The sequence below is a fragment of the Camelus bactrianus genome, chromosome 9 (assembly GCF_048773025.1).
Source record: "Camelus bactrianus isolate YW-2024 breed Bactrian camel chromosome 9, ASM4877302v1, whole genome shotgun sequence".
Classification (NCBI taxonomy): Eukaryota; Metazoa; Chordata; class Mammalia; order Artiodactyla; family Camelidae; genus Camelus; species Camelus bactrianus.
In genome coordinates this window covers 71,184,046-71,199,588 of record NC_133547.1, presented here as the reverse complement: position 1 = coordinate 71,199,588, position 15,543 = coordinate 71,184,046, and the positions used below count along the sequence as shown (strand labels likewise).

Genomic DNA, 15,543 nt, shown 5'->3' with positions numbered 1-15,543 from the left:
TTCCAATAATTCTCAGAAAACTGAAAAATTCAATATTTGGTTTTTTGGGGGACTAATTTAATTTATTTGAAATCTACAATGCATGAAGAACGAAATCAAAGAGCACCAACTTTCCATCACCTCGACTAATGATCTAATAAAGTTGTACTAATAAACTAAATGTATGTGTATAAATATATATGACTTTGGCTGAGAAAGGGAGAGATGGAGTCAGAAAGAGAGACAGAAATGGGAAGAGAAATCAGCTGAAATTTGGAAGACAGTCCCTCCTATCCTTTAGGGAGCAGCCAGAAAATATCTTATGCTACAACCAAACCATCAGACAACCCAGGTATGTCTCTTCATTATTTCCCCCCAGTGACAAGACTAGCCGTAGTTAGTTGACATCATGATAAATAATCATTCATTCGTTCACAGGTGTTCATTGATATCCTCTGGGCCAAGCACCATTCTAGAGGCTAAAGATGTTCTAATAAGCAAAGGCTCTTATCCTCATGGACTTCCAGTGAAGGGTCAGAAAATGAATAAATACAAACATGCCCTTATAAAATGAAAAATTTTGAAAGCAGGGAATGATTTAAAAATAAGGAGAAAAAAAAAAAAGGATGTGTCATTTTTAATTGGGAAGACCTTTCTGGAGAGATTTGAGCATTTGGGTAGTTATGTGAATTAACTGAGGGAGAACATTGGGTCAAGACCTGGGGCTAGAGTATCCTTTAGAGAGGGATGAATGGGGTGAAGAGGAGGAGATGAGGATGAGGTCAGGGAGATGGGCAGAGCCAGACCTCATGGGGTACCACAGGGACGCCACATAGACTTCATTCTGCATCAGAACCAGAAAGGGTGAGTTTAGCTCTTTGGGGTCAGTCTGACAACCATATTCTAAGTGTCTATGATGGACAAGGCTCTGAAGGTACTAGGCACCATGGGAGAAGGAAAGACAAATTCATGACGACTATAGAGTAAGGAAGCATTAGATAAGATGGGACACAAAGGGCTTTGTCTTTGACCTGAACTGGACATTTGGGCAGGTAGAAATGGGAGAACAACTTGAGAGAAACTCATGCATTCATCTCTTCATTCAATCAATCAGTGTTTATGGCATGCCAAGCACTATGCTAGCGGTCCGTGGGAATACACAGCTGACAAAAACAAAATGAAGCTCGTGCTCTTAAACATCTTAGAGTCCGTGAGTTGCACACACACATAGAGTTGTGACCACAGGGAGTATCATACAAGAGGGGCTCGTGGTGGGCTTGACAAAGGTTACCAGAGAGATTTCCTGGAGAAGACAAGTCTGACCAGGAGCAGAAGGAGGATTAGGTGTTACCAGAGGGAAGAGGGATGGCAGTAAGGAGATGTCCAGGTGGACAGAAAGGCAAAGATCCTGTGGTTCAAGGAGTTGGAAGGAGAATGATAGGAAGCTTGGCCTGAGATGAGGCTGGCATGGAGGGTGCCAGGGTCCAGCCATGGTGAACGCTGAGACTCACATGAAGACTTGGGTCTGTGTCTTAAGAGCAATGGAAACTGGAGGTGAGGGCAATGAAATAGGATTGCATACTGAAAAATTCACTCTGATTTTGGAGGATGGAGAACAGACTGGGGGACAGAAACTAGAGCTACATTAGGGAAATCAGATCGGGGCTCCTGCAAGTCTAGGCTAGGGGAGAAGCTGGTGGTGGTGGTGATGGTAGAAACAGAGGGGAAGGAAAGTGATTGGGTTCAAGAGAGAAATTTACAATGTTGTCTTAGGTCTCAGGCTTATGATTGATGTGGTCATATGATCTGCTTGCCAATGAATCATGACATATGTCAAGCTGATAATTCCAGGTGGACGCTTTAAGAGCCAGGTAATATGTGATTGCCCACTCTCTCTTTCCCTTTGAATGACACTTCTCATTACTTCAAATGGTGGCCACTTATACAACCTGGGTCCCTTGTCCAGAAGAAACATGGAGCAGAGCCCCAAGGGACCCACTGGCTATGTAGCATGAGTCAAAAATCGACTTCTGACATCTTAAGCCTCTGAGATCGGGGGACTGCTTGTTACTGCAGCATAACTTACCCTATCCTGCCCCTCAAAAAGAAGTAAGCAGAAGGCACGAGTGGGACACCATTGGGAGGAATTGAGATGGAAAAGACAATTACCCTGAGATCTCTCCAGTACTTATTTTCAGGCAGTTTTCAAGCACAACTCAGTGCTCCAAGGGAGTCTCCTGCTCCTTGTCCCCTCCAATTTCAATCTGATGCGGTTCAGCGTGACACAAAGGAAAGTGAATCTGTCTCCAGCAAACGTGGCCTTCAGTGGTAGCAGAGCACTTTGAAGATGACAAGTTCTCTTGTGAGTGCTAAGCATTATTATTCTGCATCTGATGTGAGTATGCACTTAAAAAAAAAAAAGACTCAATTAAACTGCCTTGTCATTGTTTAGTGATACGACCATCAGACATTTTCAAAAGGGTCAAGACACAGCAGGAATATTTAACTCCTAGGAGGAGCAGAGAGTAACTGAAGTAAACCAGAGGCTGAGCCAGGAACTAAAGGACCGGGTGTTAGTTTAGCAGTGGAATTCGTGAGCAAGAGTGTCCACTGCTGTATGATGGAGTCACTGTACTCATTTAAAGAGTCTAAAATTATAGAACCTGCGGGGGGACTGCTTGAATGGAGCCAAGTCTGCGGCATCTGTGTATGGACAGGTGAGGCTGAGAGAGCCCACCTGGGACATAAGGAAGGACAGATGGATGCAGACATACAACCCCATAGTCCCTGGTGTTCCCTATGCATCAACGCCTCAGATAAAAGAGTCTTGGGGAAACCGTCCAGCTCAGCCCCATGAGCCCCCGCCCCCTTCATGTTTGCTGTTGGACTACTGCAGTCATTCAGCGCTGGTCATCTTCATTACGAAAAGGATGGAAGAGGATGAGGAGGCAAAGGATGGCATGGAGAAGAGGAAGAGAGGGTGACTGGGATAGTTGGGAGGCTGGGATGGTGCCAACAGGCAAACATCTTTAGGTCTAATACGAAGAAGCCCGGTCCTAAGGTTCTACCATTACAGTGTGGGAGCAGGGGGTTGCAATTTCAATCATACCACTACTTACTTACATGTACAAAGAAAATGTAGCTGCTTTATTTTGTCTAACTGATCTCATCTCCCCAAGCCTCTTGCCACTATGATGTGTGTTGGGTGGTGGGTTCCAGAAAGGATATTTTAAGCTTGCTAATTAAAGATGACTCCATTCCCTCAGTTGGTAGCATCTCTTCTCAGTAAACACAGTCCTGTCCAGTCTTCATGTTTATGACATTGAAGGGAGGGGACCTCTTATCCACACGGTGCCCTCTGAGTACTCACTGGTGCCTTCTGCAGAGCAGCCACTGGTGTCTGCTCTGATCCTGGGAGTGATCTGTCCCATCTGGACATTCAAGCTGGTGCTTACGTGGAGGCTGTGATCTCAGCATTTCCCCCCGAGGAGGGCAGTCAGAACTCCGGTGACACACAGCTGGCCTCCCCTATATGACCATGTTCAAGTTCCTCTCACCTCTCCCCTGCCAGGAAGGGCCTTTCTACTTCTTCTTCTTATCCAGCACTTCTTATTCCTACCTCATATCATATTCCTGCCCAAGGTGGCATTCACCCTTCATTAGAGTAGTCACTGGGGACTGGCTCTAGACCACATTATTTATAGAGGAGTCGGATGAAAACCACAGGCATTTACTATTTCTAAAATATTTTCTCCATTACAAGAGGTGCATTCCTTTAGCCTAAGGTTTATTTCATCTCATAAAATGCAGATATGCCTCGGGGATGTCAAGCAAAACCTCTTCTTTCTAAAAACACTATTGGATAATATGAGTTCATTGCATAATCTCAGCCCATTTATTCACTCAGGACCTGGTCACTGCACAGTGCCAGGAAATGGGGCTCCTAAACTACTGAGGGGGAGAGAAAAGGGCAAGAACAAGGGATGAATGACAGCAGTGAGAAGGGCCACCCAGGGGGAGTACAGGATGCTGTGGGAATGAAAGACTTCGGCCAGGGGCTCTGGGAAGGCTAGCTGAGCAGGTGCCAAAGAACATGGAAGGAGGAAAAGGGGTTCTCGAGGTGGGGTGGGGCAGAGAGGACAGGTCCTCACAACAAAAGCGGCAGGATGCGCAGGAGCCTCGAGGGAGGAAGGAGCTTGGTGGGTCCCTTCCAAAGTGAATTCTGGAAATTGGCTTTTAAAGGGAGGGTCACGGAAGAAAGAGGCTGGAGGGAAGGAGTGACAGGAGGAAGGGAAGTCCATCAAAAGTCACATTGAGAAATTGATGGGCCAAATTGTGGGCCACTTTTTCACTGCTGATTGTAGAAAACCCACAGACGTGTGACGTCCTATTCTTATCACTTCCAAACTGATTTTGGCTGGCCCTCCACTTCGGCCAGCTCTGTGTGTTGTCAGGTTCTGTCCTGATCCTCTCGGGGAAGACTGACTGGAAAGGACCGTCAGTGTCACACTGACTTAGCACCCAGTGTTAACCAGGTCCTCCCAGCTACAAATTCATATCGTGAATAATAAAACACTATTAAATGCTAACCGTATGCCACATATTCTGCTAAGTGTTGGACCTGTATACATCATTCTTACAGTACAGTACAGAGAAGGGTAGTTGCAAGCCCTATTTGATAGATAAAGATAATGGTGATCAGAGAGGTTAAATCACTTGCCCAATGTCACACAGCTAGTAAGTGACTAAGCTGGCATCTGAACCTAACCAGTATCTCTCTAGGGCAGGGTTGGCTAACTGGCTCACAGACCACTCCAGTCCACTACATGTTCTGGTAGAGCCTGTGAGCTTGGACAGGCTTTTACGTTTTTAAATAGTTGGTGGGGAGGGATGTGCAACTTTTGTCGCACCAACAACCATATATGGCCCACAAAGCCTACAATGTTTAAAAGAACAAATAGATCAAAATAAGAATTCCCTGGGGGAGGGTATATCTCAAGTGGTAGAGCACATGCTTAGCATGCACAAGGTCCTAGGTTCAATCCACAGTCCTTCCAATTTAATAAAAATTATATACATACATACATAAAAAAAAAAAAAGAATTCACTGGGCGCTCTGCATGTGTACACAGGAGGCGCAGAGAAGAGATGTATATTTAAGTAGCCTTCACTGGGCTCCTCTTCTGCTCCAGGCACCAGCTATGTACCTTCGTGGAGATTATCTTATTGAACATCACCTCACAACCTCCAGCATAGAGATGATTAAAAGGAGGCCTCAATATTAAGTGATGTGGCCAAGGCTGTATTTTAAAAGGCAGAACTGCGTGGAGAATCACAAAACCATGGCTGGAGAGGCCTCCCCTTATCTCATCCCAGCAACTTGTTTTATGGATTCGAAACAGAAGTGGCTAAGTCCCCGGGAGGCCAGGTACAGTCAGAGATAAGGCCACAGCCCCTCTCTGATGCCTGGGCAGGAGGTTTACCTTGACTACGCTGGCCCTTCCCTCCGCTCCCCTCTCATTTCCAAACTCTCTAGGAGTCTTTACCAGCCCCGGCCTCCGGCCTGTTTCCTCTCCCCCACCCCGGCCTTCCTCCTCACCCATCACTGCCGTGCCTGCGAGGACCACGCCAACTACAAATTAAGTGAAGGGGAAAACTGAACTGATATGATCTGAGCATGGGAAGCACAAAGGCCCCAATTTCCTCTCCACATCATACAGGAAGGTCTGGGCCACGTGGGGAGCCGGCGTGGGGCCTTTTGATGCTCGCCTTCCTGCAACTAACAAGCAGAAGGACAGGAAGCGCCTTCACCTCCACGCAAACTCACCACAGCAGGTTTCCAATCAGGCTTGAAACAGATCCAGAGATGAAAAACGAAGAAAGGGAGTGAGGAAGGAAGAGAGAGACGATGGTTGTTTAGGGAGCTTTAAGGACAAGGAGGCCCTTTAAAACTAACTATGCGACACGAGCTTACAAACACTCCCCCAACGCAGCCCTGGGCTGGGCTCCTGGGGGTGTTTCAGCAGGGGAATGAGCCTGAGCGCCAGCCTTGCAGCAGCTCAGCTCAGCCCGTTTACGATGGGGATGCCCAGGCCTCCTTGACAAGCCTGAGCTGGGATTTCTGAAAGCCTGGGCCAAGACGCTGGCACCAGCCAGAGTTTAGACTCCAGCCCACTGAGTCACTTCCACCCGCCAGGGTATCAGGTCTGTAAATATCCTTTGGGACTCTTGTGCCCATCTCAGGTGTCTGTGGTTCAACCTGTGACATGTGACAGAGTCATGGTGGCCCCATAGGAAGGAACCATCTTTCTTTCTCTCTCTTCTTTCTCATCTCTCAAATTTTATTACAATGAGGTGGGTAGTTCATGCGTGATGCCCTGATTTTTCTGCCTAAATCACCTTGGACTTACCCTGTAGCACGAATAATTCTGGGACATTCCAAGGTACCAACTGAAGATCACTGAAGCACCTTCCTGCTTTCACTCACCACGCTGGCCACCAAAAGTTATCTAGGAACCATGGAAGAAATAGATACAGACAAGAAATAAATACAGACAAGAACTATCAGTTGTTTTTCCTTCCAGAGAGAGGGGAATTAAGTAAGATCCTCTTCTTAGTTGAATCCTTTATGGTATGATTTTTTAAAAATCTGAATATCCCAACAGCTCTATTTTCATTTTACAGTTGGTGGAACTAAGACTCAGAGAAGTCAGACTCCAGCCCAGGGCTGTCTGATTTTAAAGCCTGAGCCCTTTCAGATAATGTCTGCACATACTCATCTGAAAATGGCCACAGGGCCCCCTCACTATGCGTCTGTGAAAACAGAGTCGTGTTGATCCTACATGTTCCTTGAAAATGGTACCAGAGTGACCTGGACTTGGCACCTGGCTGGACTCGGACTTGTCAGTGCTGTCCACACTTCCAGCCAAGTTGGCAGGTGAAGGTCTCCAGCTTTGATGTACGTAAGTACAAGCTCTGTTCTCAGATGTATGTCCCCATCCTCGACCTCTACCTTCAACCCCCTAGGCTTAGAGTCCCACCTGTTTGGCTTAAATGGGCAACAGCAACCTCAAACTTGACATGGCCACAACTAAGTCTTGCCATTTCCCCTTCAAACTTTCTCCCCATCCACCCCCAGGTCTTCTCTATCCCAATAATGGCACCTCCACTCCTCTAGTTGATCCAATCAAATGCTGTGGAGGTACCTACCTGACAAATCCAGAAATTTAACCCCAGACCCTGCCCCAAGGGGCCCAGGGATCTGAACCCATGGGTGCCAAGGGAGCAGTTGGAAAGGATGGGTGGATGGGGTGGGCCTCCTGAGACCTATTACACAGAGAGGAGACTCCATAGGAGAGCATGTAGGTCTCTAAGAGGAGAGAATGCCTCGGAAAAGGCATCTAAACTAGCAGGAGAGAAGAAATCTTCTTCTGGGGCCTACAGAGTCAATGCAAGGCCTTGGTGGGAGTTCTGAAGTCTAACCCGTGCAGAGCACTTTCTATGTGCCTGGCGCTGCCTAGTGTTCTAATTACTGTATATCTATCCACTTGTTTAATTCTCACAATGACAAGGGGGTGGGAGGTTATTTCTTTTCCATATAAAATCTACAGAATGGCGAGGGTTTGGTTTGGCCCTCTTCAGTGTCAGAGACCCTTGTGCCTCCTCCCTTGTTGCTCTGCACCTTTACTGCATCATTCAGGATGGCTTCCAGAGCAGCAGCCTTTATGTACAGTCCCGGCCTGCAGAAAGGAGGAAAATATAATGAAAGAAAGATGTAAGAAAGCGCCTCTAGCAAGGACATTCTCCAGAAGTTGCGCATACCACTTCCACATATGCCCACAAACTGGAATACAGACAGAGGGTCACACCTAGCTGCAAGGGAAGCTGGACAATGTATTATCCTAGGCAGCCACATAACCATTTAAAAGCTACGGGTCTTGAATATAAACATGAACAGATGTATGTACACACATAACTGGGACATTATGCTGTACACCAGAAATTGACACATTGTAACTGACTGTACTTCAATTAAAAATATAAATAAATAAATAAATAAATAAATAAATAAATAAATAAATAAATAAATAAATAAATAAATAAAAACTACAGCTCTCTCTTACGGAGGGAGACCTGACAATACATATTAATGGAGGATAAGGGAAATCTCTGCCCCACAGATTAAGTAAATGGACCACGAACATGCCAGAGGGCCTCAGGACTGACTAGTTTACATGGTGTATTTATTATCTGTCACTGCAGGGCAACTTACTCCCAAGCTTAAAACAACAAATGCATTATCTCGCAGAGTTTCTGAGAGTTGGGAACCCACAAGCAAATTAGCTGAGTGGCACTGAGTCTTTCACAAGGCTGAAGGCAACTGGTCAGCTGAGGCTGCTGTCCCCGGAAGGCACAGCAGACCTCAGTTTCTCAGCCGTTGGTCAGAGGCTTCAGCTCCTTGTCCTGTGGGACTCTCCCCAGGGGTGCTCACAACAGGGCAGTTTGTTTCATCCAGAGCAAGAGATCCAAGCAAGGGAGGGTGGAAAGGGGGAGAAACAGAGAGAGAGAGAAAGAAGGAGAGAGAGCAGGCACCCATGATGGAAGCCATGGTTCTTTATAACCCATTCCCAGCACAGACATACCATCACTCTGCCATTTTCTTTCGGCTACACTGACCAACCCTGGTACCATTCAGGAGGGAACCACACAAGGGTGTGAAGACCAGGAGGTGAGACTCCCGTGGGCCATCTCGAAGGCTGGCTACCAACTACGGTAGGTAAACAAGAGCCAGGGATTGAACACAGATCATCAGCAGAGAGAGTTCCTTGAAGCCAGGAAGACTACACAGGTTCAGGAAGGCTGGCTGGCCCCGGACAGCAGCGAGTCAAAGGTTAATGAGCACAACAGAATGGTTCTGTGATTGCCTCCTGATAGGTACCTACCCATTCACCTCTAAGGGATAAACCTTTCTACCAATTTGGGGAGAGAGACAGTTTTACTAGCATAATAATCAGCACTATTACCTGCAGGACACACGGCTCAAGCGTCTTCAGAGGGAAGGCCAAGACTACCAAGCAGATAAACATGCTGGCTAAGCACGGACCCAGCGCTCAGTCAGGGACGTGAACACACAGAAGGCTCTGCCAGCTTCCTGGAGGCCACCGCTTGCCTTTGGGAATGACTGAAGTGGGCAAGCAGGTCCCTCCAGAGACGAAAGGCTTCCACTGGCCCATTACCTGAATCTGAGAACCCATCACCATGTGGATGAACTAAGTCGTTATAAAGGCAAGTAAATGCTCCCCTCTAGAGACAGATGCCAACATGTAGATTTCCTTGCAGGGAGAACTTAGCTCTTTGAGCAGGGGTAAATATCTTTAGTCATATTTTCTCCGAAGCCTAGGGGTGACTCAGGAAGTCAGTGTTGGTGACGTGTACACAGAGGCTCACATGCATGGCTATTGCCCCACACTGGGCAGGGGGACCATGATACACAAAGCATGTAGCTGGAGACAGGCAGCCACTGAATTCCAGCTTAATATTCCAGTCCACGAGCCAGCAGTTTCACTATAGCCTGTTTTTTTTTTTTTTAAGAAAAAAAAAAAGGGCAGGAAAACCCCACACACATTCTTTCAATTTCTAAAGGGAAATTTGACTCGAGCTGTAGAACAAAGGACGAAGAAATAGAAGTAAAAGAAAATCAAAGAAAAAGTGATTTGGATTCAAGGGGATCAGATGTTTCATTTATTGCAGGTTGGAGACCTTCAATCAGTCAAATGAAAGGAACATTTGTATTAAAATACCTACGAGGCAGAGGGAAAGCCTTGATCGGGTGCAGGAGAGTTAAGTTACAGCAATCTTGCTGAGAGATATGAACCCACCTTCGAAGCTATCTGTTCCCAATATTGAAGGTTTTCTGCGTTACAAACCTGAGATGAAAGGTAGTTGTTTTGACGTCTGGGTCTGGAAGCCAGACGCCGAAATTAGCAGCGTCCTTGAAGTGTGTGTTGCAGGGACGGGGAGTCCGGGATGGAGTGAAAATGTAGCTGCTTTATTAAAATAAAAAGATGTTGAATACGACATTGAGGGCTCAAGTCATCCATGCAGGCAGGGTGTGGACGGGGATGATGAAAGCACCTTCTACTGGAAGGGAAGGGGCAGGGGAGGAACACTAGACCAGGAATCAAGGGACCTGGAATGTTGTCCCTCCTTCACCCTTAGGATGGTAGCTCCACGGTGACTGGAACTTGGCCTGTCTGGTTCACAATACCAGGCACAGAGGGGCTGTTTCACAGGTAGATGTCAAGTAAATGCATAAATGAATAAGTGAATGTGACATTGGGTAAACCCTTACCTTCTTTGAGCTTGTCTTGTAAGATGAGAGGGTTGGACTAGCTAAGGATTTCCCCAGTGGGATTGGGTACAGTGACACTTGGGTACCATATGGAAGGGACCACGTGATAAGCATGAATATGGCATTAAATCATACTGATGCACACGGGGAGGAAGGTATCACAATTGAACTCTTTTTCAAGCTTTCTGATTCCCTCTAAGACAAAGTCTCCAGTCCAAAGCTAATAAGGCTTTAACACATCTCTTATGTTCCTAGACCTCCCTTCACAATAAGAAGAGAGGGGAACTCAGGCTCCCATCTGTCCACGGGCAACAGCTTCCAACTAAATGTAATAATGTGATTTCTTTCTTTTGTTCTTATTTTACAGTTAGCTATTTATGGCAAGTAATAGCAGCTTTCCCTTGACAGAACTGATTTTTTTTAAGTCTTCTTTATCGGACAAATGGATTGATGCAAAGAAATAATAGTTCAAGAGGGATACAGGTAAGGCAAACATCTTGATGGTGAGACCAAATGCCTTTGGTTTGAGAAATAGTGTCCCAGCTGACCTCCAAGGTTCCCTCTAGAGCACTGACTATCTGAACTATGCGCCCCCTCCCCTGGTTTGTGTAGAGCAGATGGAACTGTCTCCAACAAAGAGGTGGTGGTGGCTTGAATTTCAGGAAGACAGCCCCATTCATTCATCCAATCGTTCAATCAGTATTTATGGAGGGCATACCATGTGTTCACTTTCCCAGGTGCTAGGAATAAAGCAGGAGGGAAAAAGAGATCAAAAAAATCCCTTGGAGTTTCTGTTCTAGTGGTTTGAGGCAGGGCAGGGGCCAGATGAAGCAAATGAGGCAGCAGGGTGCAAAATTTAAGGATGTCCCCACCGTCAGGGTCCTATACAATCTAGCCCTGACTGGAGGACAGTGCTGCCTCCTGACCATAACTTGACTTAGTTGCCATCCTTGTGGGGAGCATGGATTCTGCCTCCAGAGTGTCTGCTATTTGGTCCTGGGTGGGGCCCCGCAATCAACATTTGGCCAGAATTCTCCAGATGAGTCCATGCACATCATGATTGAGAACCACTGAGTTATAGACCTAGACCAAGAAACTTTTAAAACGTATAGGCTGGCATTTCTCAAAGGCATCTACTGATAAATGCTGACCAAGTAAATTAACTAGTAAGTAAATATCAATATGCTGCCGCTCACCATAGTGACAAAAATATCTCTTTTCCTCTGTGCACTTACTAGGGATTAGGTGATCTTCCGAGGTCTTTACACTTCTTCCCTCGTTCGATCCTCACAACCACCTACAGGAGGTATGATTATCATCATCACCCCATTTTGCAGATGAGGAAACAAAGGCAGAGAGAGTTTAAGGAACTTGCCCAAGGTTACCCAGAAAGCCATGCTCCTCTCCACTGTGCCTTGGGCACAGGAGTCACAGTGACAGTGAGGGAAGCAGGGGGTCATTTGCATGGTAAGGATAACACATAGGCATAGTCATTATTTCCACCCAAAAATATGTCATCTCTCATCCTCTCCAAACACAAGGCCGGCTCCAGCTTCATTTTGCATCCACATTTGGTAAAGCCATGACAATGTAACAATAATGTTCCTCTATGCAGGAAAAAACAACAGTGCAAACACATACTACATAGCAACGCTCTTCCCCCCCTAATGTTGGGGACTCTTGGGGAATAGTGGGGAGTATGGCAAATTGGGAAGACCAACCTGTCCAATATCTCCAGATCTTCTGACTCATCAAAAAAAAAAAAAAAAAAACAAACCCAAATTCAGACTTAGTTGTGAAACCTCCCAGTTTCCATGGGGGCTCTCACTTCTAAATAACCACATGGGGCCAGTACATGTTCTGTAAAACACGAATGTGAAGTCCCCTGGGAAAGGCAAAGCTGGAGAAAAGTCCCTAGGGACCTAGTCTAAGATCACTGTGTGATCTGGGACAAGCACCTGAGTTTCTCTGTGCCTTAAATCTAAAGCTGTAAAAAGGATATGAAAAAATATCATTTATTCGTTCTTCAACTTTTAGTGACAATTTCTATATATTAAGCACTGTGCCAGATGGCGGATTTAAAGATTAAATCCATATGCTTATCATCGAGAGAGAGACGGGGCAGTGAACTCTAGGTCCATGGGATGGTTGCTGTGAAATCAGGCCACGGGAGGAGTTCTGCCTGGAAGAGATGACATCTCCACCAGCCCTGGAAGGCTGAAGTATTGCTCTCCAGCAGCAAGGGCAGAAGGAAAATGACTTTTCCTTGATACTAAAGTGCTCTGTATGCCATTACAGCCTGAATCATTCATGAGTTCAAAACTCACACATGCACACCCACAAAAAGTCTGGAGAGTGCAAATTGGTACAACAAATCCAAAACTGCATCTCTGTTTTCTACAGAAACTACTTATCTAAGTGTAAAACCAGACTCATGAGGTTTTCCCCCAGGCTGCTCCCCCTCCTTCATCTTACCGGAGCCACGATGTCCAGGAGCCCAGGTCAGGCATGTTGGCATCACCTCCGTTTCTTCCCTCTTTCTCCTCCTCCATGCATGACCCAGAGAAGTGTCTCTCCAATCAAGCAAGTGTCCTTGCCCACCACCCGCCATCAGGCCACCATTCAGTTCAGCCACTGTCTCCCGTATGGATATTTGCTGTTTTCTCTCTGCTTTCCTTGTCTCTCTTCCAGTCAGTCCATTGCTGTTTCCAAAACCCAGATCTGACCACATCGCTCTGGGGCTTTAAGCCTCCAACGGTGCCACTGGCCCCTGGACAGCATGTAGCTCAGCACCCACGGCCCTTGGCACCCTGGGCCCTACCTGTTCTTTCTTCCCCACCATCCTTGAGTCAGAACCCCTAACACAGACACCCACGCTGCCTTACATTCCTGCCACCAAACGGTCCCCAGAATACACTGGCACTTTCTCACCTAGGTGGTCTGCCCCAGGCTCTTCTCTTTCCCTTGCGTGACGGTTTAGCCCAAGTATTCCCTCATCCAGGAGCCTCCTCTGCCTACTGCCCCTTGCTGTCCCCCTCTGGCCACCTCGGACCCCCAGTGGGGCACAGGAAGCTAGGGACAGGGCTGGCGAGTTAAGAAAGGCGAGGTAGGAGGGGCCTTGAAAGTCAGGGAAGGGAAAGCCTTTGAAAAGAGTCATTTTTTCAAAGCCCTCAACCCAGAAAGTCATTTTTGCCAAAGCCTCAATTCTCAAAACCCTTTCACCAAGCATGAAGACCCACTCGCAGAAAAAAAGAGAAAGCAATTTCACACGTTGGAAAAAGGCCCAGGGCAGAAGACATGAAAGCCATGAGTTGGCAAGTAGGTGCTACGAGGTTGAGCAGGAAACCCAGATCAAATGGGAGGCTGGGACATTTCTGGGAAGCATCTGGGTCCCAGCCCCGGGCAGGCCTATACTTGCTTGTGAGGCGCGGGGCAGCCAGTCTTCCAAAGGACTCAGCCTGGAGTCCGGGGCCTTGTTCACAGCCATCCAGGGGGAGGGGCTGGGCGGAGCGGGCAGGCCTACCCGGTTAAGGCGGAGCACACTCAGGGCTGTGCCCTTATCAGTCACCAGGGAAGTGTTATTCTAACACTTCCAACAGGGGCATCTCCTTTCTGCCTTGAACATCCAGAAACTCTCCTTGTAAAGTCTCAAACTCAAACATCTAGGCTGAGCAGGCGACACGAGAGAACAACTTCACGTAGTGGGACCAGGATGAGCAGACCACAGCTGCAACAAGCAGGCTCGACTCCTGCTGGTTGTCGCCAGATCCAGTGATTTTTCTAGAGATGTTAGATACTGGCATTTTCATGGGAAATCTCCTTGTTAAAATGTTTACTCAGTTTAAAAAAAAAATACCACATGGTACAAAAGGAAGAAGGCCTCTCGGATCTGAACTCTGAGGTCTAGGTTCAGATTAAGCTCATTAATTTGGATCAAAAAAATACGGCCCTTAAGTCTGCATGACTCTCTCCCTCTGGCTGATAACTGAGATTCTGTCACTGGGTTGCATTTTTCTTACTCTCTAGGAATTTGGCGCTGCAGAGATGGGGCTTCAGTGGGCAATAAAAGTCACCGGTATTTCTTGGTCCACTCCTCGCGTATGTTTATCTGAGAGCTGTGTCCGTATCATTTTTTTGTTTTAATTTAAAGGACAAGAAGTGCTCTTAGACCTCAGCTAGCCTTGCCTCCCCTGCACAGGTTTGCAGGTCAGGAAACCGAGGCCCCGGGGAGGAGACACGCTTACTCCGGCGCACGGAGCCACTTAGAACATCGGATCCCAGGCTCCCCCTCCACCCCATCTTGGCGCACCTCGCCTGTATTTAGACAGCGTTCACACCCGCGCGGCTGTGTTCGTGTTTTCCCCGGTCCTGAGAGAAAGCCCACCAGGTCGCCAGATGTGCCGAGCTCAAGGGAGCCCGAGGAAGTGGTTTGCCAGCGATGAGAAGCAGGCCGGGTCTGGGGTGTAATCGGCCCTTCCCATCAGCCGCGTCTTTCCGCCCGCGGGAGATAAGAGGCGGGCGCGGAGGAAACTGACCCACACGGAGGCGCGCACCCCGCACCACGCACCCCGGGGATGGTTTCCTTTGCCTTCTTTCAATCAGCGGGTTTTGGCCGGCCTCTCCACCCCCTCCTAGGCACTTGCGAAGCCCCAGGACCCCTCAGCCCACCGGTGAGGGAGAGGCACCCGCCTTGGACGGGTCCTGTCCTTTGCCCTCTCCTTCCGTTTCTCCCGGTCCCCCCTTTCCCGGGGTCTCTGTTGAAGAAAGCACGAGACACACCCCTGTCTGCTTTCGAGAAGGAACTGAAATAATGAAGTGTTTGGAGACATACAGGGACCACAGATCATACCCAAAATGACTTTAGACGATGCTCAGACAAGATATTAAATAGCATTGATTTGCACAGTTAATACATTGTGTCCTTTTAAACTCCCTTTAGACCCTCCTTAATTACATCAAGGAAGTCTCCATTTGATGCTAGTGCGTTTTTAGCACCCAGCACGTGTTTTCTTTGCGTTCTAACAGAGAGATGACTTAAGGTGCTAAGTCTATTCTAGGCAGCAATACCGAGGTAGAAGAAACGCTTTTTGATTGAAGTAATTTGTATGGTTATTGGTTTTCCATTTACAGTAGTGATATAAAATTCACTACAAATAATGGATTTAAGTTTTAATAAAAGTAGGGCCATTTAAAGGGGGGGGGGAGCACTAAGT

General features: G+C 47.2%; 1 long non-coding RNA gene across 1 annotated transcript in view; it reads right to left on the bottom strand.

Moving 5' to 3' along the window:
- LOC141578764 (uncharacterized) overlaps nt 1-10,789 on the bottom strand; it is a 37,204-nt gene extending 26,415 nt beyond the window's left edge. The window contains exons 1-2 of the long non-coding RNA XR_012509423.1: nt 7,661-10,789; nt 6,390-6,488 (exon numbers count right to left, since the gene is read on the bottom strand). This is a non-coding gene — a long non-coding RNA (uncharacterized LOC141578764). The remainder of the gene's footprint in view (nt 1-6,389; nt 6,489-7,660) is intronic.
- Nucleotides 10,790-15,543: the final 4,754 nt, after the last annotated feature.